Source organism: Equus asinus, chromosome 17 (genome assembly GCF_041296235.1).
Source record: "Equus asinus isolate D_3611 breed Donkey chromosome 17, EquAss-T2T_v2, whole genome shotgun sequence".
NCBI lineage: Eukaryota > Metazoa > Chordata > Mammalia > Perissodactyla > Equidae > Equus > Equus asinus.
Window position 1 is genome coordinate 21,126,175 of NC_091806.1, and position 6,092 is coordinate 21,132,266.

Here is a 6,092-nt window from a genome sequence, read left to right on the forward strand (position 1 = left end):
TTCTCTATTTCTTCCTGATTCAGTTTGCAGAGGTTGTAAGACTCTAGGAATTTATCCATTTCTTCTAGGCTGTTCAATTTGTTGGCATATAGTTTTTCATAGTATTCTCTTATCATCCCTTGTATTTCTTTGGTATCTGTTGTGATTTCTCCTCTCTCCTTTCTAATTTTCTTTATTTGAGACTTCTCTCTTTTTTTCTTAGTGAGTCTGACTAAGGGTTTGTCGATTTTGTTAATTTTGTCAAAGAACCAACTCTTTGTTTCATTGATCCTTTCTCCTGTCTTTTTTGTTTCAATGTTGTTTATTTCTGCTCTAATTTTCATTATTTACCTCCTTCTACTGACTTCGGGCTTTGTTTGTTCTTCTTTTTCTAATTCTGTTAGGTGTCGTTTGAGGTTGCTTATGTGAGATTTTTCTTGTTTATTGAGGTGAGCCTGTATTGCGATGAATTTCCCTCTTAGGACTGCTTTTGCTGCGTCCCAAATGAGTTGGTATGGCATGTTTTCATTTTGATTTGTCTCCAGATAACATTTGATTTCTTCAGTTTCTTCAATAATCCATTTTTCGTTCAGTAGCATGTTGTTTAGTCTCCACATTTTTGCCCCTTTCCCAGATTTATTCTTGTAGTTGATTTCTAGTTTCATAGCATTATGATCAGAAAATATGCTCGATATTATTTCAACCCTCTGAATGTATTGATGGTTGCTTTGTTTCCCAAGATATGGTCTATCCTTGAGAATGTTCCCTGCGCACTTGAGAAGAATGTGTAACCTGCTAGTTTTGGATGAAGTGTTCTATATATATATATCTATTAAGTCCATCCAGTCTAATTTTTCATTTAATTCTATAATGTCCGTGTTGATTTTCTGTCTGGATGATCTATCCATTGATGTTAATGGGGTGTTGAGGTCCCCTACTATTATTGTATTGTTGTTGATGTCTCCTTTTAGTTTTGTTAAGAGTTGCTTTACAAACTCGTGCTCCTGTGTCGGATGCATATATATTTATGTGTTATGTCATCTTGGTGTAGTGTCCCTTTTATGATCATATACTGCCCGTCTTTGTCTTTCTTTATCTGTTTTGCTTTGAATTCTACTTTGATATAGCGACACCTGCTTTCTTTTGTTCATTCTTAGCTTGGAGTATCGTCTTCCATCCCTTCACTCTGAGTCTGTGTTTGTCTTTGGGGCTGAGGTGTGTTTCCTGGAGGCAGGATATTGTTGGGTCTTGTTCTTTGATCCATCCTGCCACTCTGTGTCTTTTGATTGGAGAGTTCAATCCATTTACATTTAGAGTGATTATGGAAATGGGAGGGCCTATTGCTGCCACTTTATCACTTGTTTTCCTGTTCTCTTTGTTTCTCGTCCCATGATGTTTAGATTACTCATTCAGGTATGTAAATTTCTGTATTGGCTTTCTTCTTATTTGTAATTTGTGTCTTTATTCTTGTTATTTGTTTAGTGGTTACCAGGTGGCTTGTCTGAAACATCTCATAGATGAGATAGTCCATTTTCTGATAGCCTCTTATTTCCTTGAATTAAAACATCCCATCCCTTTTCTCTTCCCCTTCTAGGTTGTTGTCGTCAGATTTTTTTTCCTCTTCCTTCTTGTGTTGTGAGTTTGTGGTTAAAACGACAGGATTAGATTTATTCTTGGTGTTTCCCTTCCTTTTATCTTTAATGTTTTATTTAACATTTGCTAACCTGTTCTGATGGAGAGCTGCTACTTTTTGTTATTGTCCTTCTACTTATCTCCTTTGCTCTTGGTTTTGTAACCCCTTTCCTTTTTTTGATTTTTCGGGTATGAGGGTCTTCCTGAGCATTTCTTGAAGAGGAGGTCTTGGGACAATGAATTCCCTTAACTTTTGTTTATCTGGGAAAGATTTTATTTCTCCATCGTATTTGAAGGCTATTTTCACTGGGTAGAGTATTCTTGGCTGCAGGTTTTTATCCTTCAGAGTTTTGAATATATCAGTCCGCTCTCTTCTAGCCTGGAAGGTAGCTGCTGAGAAATCTGCTGATAGCCTTATGGGGTTTCTTTTGTAGGTTATTTTCTTCTACCTGGCTGCCCTTAGTATTTTCTCTTTGTCGTTGACTTTTGCTAGCTTCACTTCTATATGCCTTGGGGTTGGTCTTCTTACATTGATAAAGTTTGGAGATCTGTTGGCTTCTGTCACACGAAGTTCCATCTCTCTCCCAAGGTTTGGAAAGTTCTCAGCCATTATTTCTTTGAGTGGGCTTTCTGCCCGCTTCTCCTTTTCTTCTCCCTCTGGTATACCTATAATCCTTATGTTGCATCTCCTGATAGAGTTGGATAATTCTTGGAGGGTTTCTTCATTTCTTTTTAGTCCTAGTTCTCTCTCCTCCTCTGCCTGCAGCATTTCTGTATTCCTCTCCTCCAAATTGCTAATTCTGTCCTCCATAGTATCAACCCTACGGTTCAGAGAGTCCACATTTTTCTTAATCTCCTCCATTGCGTTCTTCATCTCCAGTATTTCTGATTGGTTCTTCTTTATAGCATCAAGCTCTTTTGTGACATAGCTCCTGAACTCGTTGAGTTGTCTATCTGTATTCTCTTTTAACTCGTTGAGTTTTTGAATAATGGCTGTTTTGAAGTCATCGTGATTTAGGTTATAGATTTCATTGTCTTTGTGATTGTTTCCTGTCATTTTCCTTCTGTTCTGGAGATTTAATATATTTTTTCTTACTGCTTGATGGCATAGATTTGTGCCTCCACATAGAGAGAGAGTTTAGTTACTGCTTCCACTTGTTTCTACTGGTGTGTGTAGGGGAGCAGCTGTTTAGACTGCACCGACCAGGAACCCTGTCAGCTGTTGCTAACTGGACGTGCGCCCCTCCTTGTAGTCGCAGTGGTCCTGTGGGGTCCCTCATCAGGTGTGGGGGCAATCACAAGAGGGCTTCAGGCTGCTAGTGCCTACTGTTGCAGACCACCTAGATGTGCTCCCTCCTTAGGGTCTGCAGCAGTGTTAAGGGCTTTCCAAGAGGTGGGGAGCAGGATCACCTATCTTCGCAGCTCTGTCACTGTCGGAGCCCACAAAATCTCACTTGTCCACTATAGGTCACAGCAGAGCTATGGGTATCTTCTGCAGTCTGTGGTTAGCTCACCTAGCTATGCTACTTTTGCCCTAGGGCCTTCCAGCCTTGTGATTGCTGGGTGGGGCCTCTCTACTAGTGCTGTGCAGAGGCTTTTCCTGAGGCTGCTGTGGGACTGTAGAGTCTCCCCCTGGGCCATGAAGCTGAGCCACTGGAACTCCACCCAACCCAAGTCCTCTTCTACAGGATCTTTGGGAGCCCATGCCCTGTCTGGGGGACAGCCGGAGTCCGTGAGTCCAGTGGTGGCTGGCTGGCTGCTTCCCTGCCCGGGATTCTCCTTTCTGGGACCCTCCCAGTGTTCTGAATGCTGGGTGGTGCCTCTCCACTAATGGTGAGTAGAGGCTTTCCCTGCCGCCAGTGCAGGAGCCTGGAGATCCCCCCTGGGCCACGGAGCCGGGCCGCTGGAACTCCACCCAACCCCAATCTTTTCCCACAGGATCTCTGGGAGCCTATGCCCTGTCTGGGAGACAGCCGGAGTCCGTGAGTCCAGTGGCAGCTGGCTGGCTGCTGCACTGCCTGGCATCCTCCTCTTCAGGACCTTCCGGGCGGTTTGAATGATGGGCAGGGCCTCTCTGCTAATGGTGAGTAGAGGCTTTCCCTGCCGCTGGTGCGAGACCCTGGGGTTTGCCCCTGTGCTTAGGTGTAATCGCAAGGGGCTTAGGTAGGGCTGTAGTCACCTGTTTCCACCGTCGCTACGCTGGTGTGCACACACTCCTGCCCTTGGTGCATGGAGATGCTATGGGTGCGTCCGCTGGAAGAAAGCCACTTGCAGGTACTAGGCTGTCCGGTGGTCGGGGGTTGGGGGTCGGAGAGATTTCACCTATCTCCACCTCCTCCTGGGGGGAAGTCCATCCGCCTTCCGATGCATAGCAGCACGGGACTCTCAGGCATCCTGAGATGTTATATGGATGTCCTTTGTTAACCGATGAATGTCCAATTAGTTGTAGATTCGAAGGGAGAGAGACAGAGAAGACTACTGACTCCACCATCTTGGTGACGTCATTCGAAATGGACATTTTGAAAGGATAAAGGAATGACATCCTGTTGAAGTGAACATCTCAAGAGATATTAAAGGAAAGCGTTAAGTACGTGCAAGACAAAAACAACTTTATTGAACAGGAGGTAAATGGGGAGGGGCAGAAATCGGCCGTGGTGCGGCATTCCAGGGGCTGAGGCTCGTCGCTGGGAGAACGTTAACGGTCTTTCCATCGCTTGAAGTGCAATCCGGGCTGAGGCTCGAGGCGGCTCCAGTGCTGGACATCGGTCTGTGGCTCTGAGGTGCGGTGGGCACTAGAGTTGGAGCAGGGGGTCGATATTCAGCTGGCTTGGGATCTTTCTCAGGAGCAGGTGCTGCAGATCCAAGAAGAGAAAATCACATCCCCATGACTAGGCACATGTGTGTGGTGATGGATTGCAATTAGTCTTTGGGTGGGAGACCTGCTGTAATCTACACAGAAATTGAAATATATAACACCGTACACCTGAAATTTGAGGAAGTTTATAAAGTACTGTCAATGCAACCAAGAATTAAAAAAAGAGAATGGTGAAAAAAAATAAAGAAGAACCCAAAGTAAAGATGCCTCACACACACACACACACACACACGTACAAAAACACACAGAGAAACCAAACGTGACTGTCTTTCCATGTTCCTCCCAAGCAAGGGAAATGTCTCACCAATCAGGGAGACTCAGTACATGAACCGCCCTCCAGAAGCTCTGCCATGCCTGGAGTCCGTGGGAATTGTGATCTGCTCCAGCTCATGGCTCTCAGCCTAACCCCAGCCTCTGAAGGCTCTGTGCTGAGTGGCCCGGCCACATTGCCTCCACACACGCCCGTGTCACACAGCCCAAGTCCTGCTCACCCTGACTCTCTGCCTCGCTGGGCTCAGAGTGCAGCGACTGTGAAAGCAGAAGGCGAGCTTGATGCTCCACCTGCGAGCCTGGCATGCTGAATGCAAGGAAGGCCAATACTCTCCTCAAGCTGGGAAAGTCTGGGGGCTGGAAAAAGTCCTGGGGATAGGATTCCATCCACGTTCCAAGAATGAAGGCCAAGGCCCTGAGGAGAGACAGGTGGGCAGCGGAGTCAGAGAACCGGCCTCTCCTTCCATACTGCCCTCCCAGGGTACATCGTGGGGGTCTGGGCTCCTGTGCCTCCTGCTCCTGCCTGTCCAGGGGCCAGTCCCACTTTCCGTGCGCCTTCTACCTGGCCAGCTTGGCAGAACAGGCCACGTCTCCAAGGAGAGGCTGGGAAAACACCTTGGGAAGTGAGAGCACTCGGTCCCTGGAGTGATGGCCCCTCCTTTTCCTCAGGGAAGCCTGACACAGTCCTCGAGTGTCTCCTGGCACATCCCACTGGAATGCCAGTCCAGGACGGAAGGGCGTGGTGCAGTCTGCCCTGTTCTTGCACGCACTGGCACACAGTAGGGTGCAGTGAATATCTGACTGATCCAGGAACAACGGTCTTTGTCTCCTGCCTGTGCTTTCCACTGCCCTCCACATACCTCAGACTTTAGGTCCTGTGCCTGTGTGCTGCCTGATTCACCAGGTGCCCCACGTGGGTGACCTTCCCCTCCTGCTAGTGGCTGACACAGAGGGTGTCATTTGGTCCCTGAGCACTGAGTGGGCCACTGGGCAGCAGAGGAGCCCCCACCGTGGAGGTTCCACCAGATGAGTGAGCAGGATGCTCAGACACCTCCTGTTCTGTGTCCCACAATGGGGAGTGGAGGTGGGACTGGGATGGGGAGGGGAGCATCTGGGTGCTGTAGTGGCTTACTCCACTCTGCCTTGGACTCCCACAGCACCCACAGCCCCCTCCAGAGCTCTCCTGGACTGTTTTCTTCTCTAATTTGAGAAGCCCTCAGAACTCTGCCGTCCCGGAGGAATCAGAAGACGTTGGGATGGCGGATCCTGCCAGCCGCTCGATCATAGGCCCTACACTCCCCTTACAGTGTGGAGAGGAGAGGCCCTCCCACTTGAT

The 6,092-nt window shown here is 47.5% G+C and overlaps 1 long non-coding RNA gene across 1 annotated transcript; it reads left to right on the forward strand.

The window, feature by feature from the left end:
- Positions 1 to 2,231: 2,231 nt before the first annotated feature.
- On the forward strand, positions 2,232 to 5,105 carry LOC139040442 (uncharacterized). Its single transcript, XR_011494975.1, has 3 exons — positions 2,232 to 3,444; positions 3,550 to 3,694; positions 4,055 to 5,105. It is a non-coding gene; the product is annotated as an uncharacterized lncRNA (long non-coding RNA).
- Positions 5,106 to 6,092: the final 987 nt, after the last annotated feature.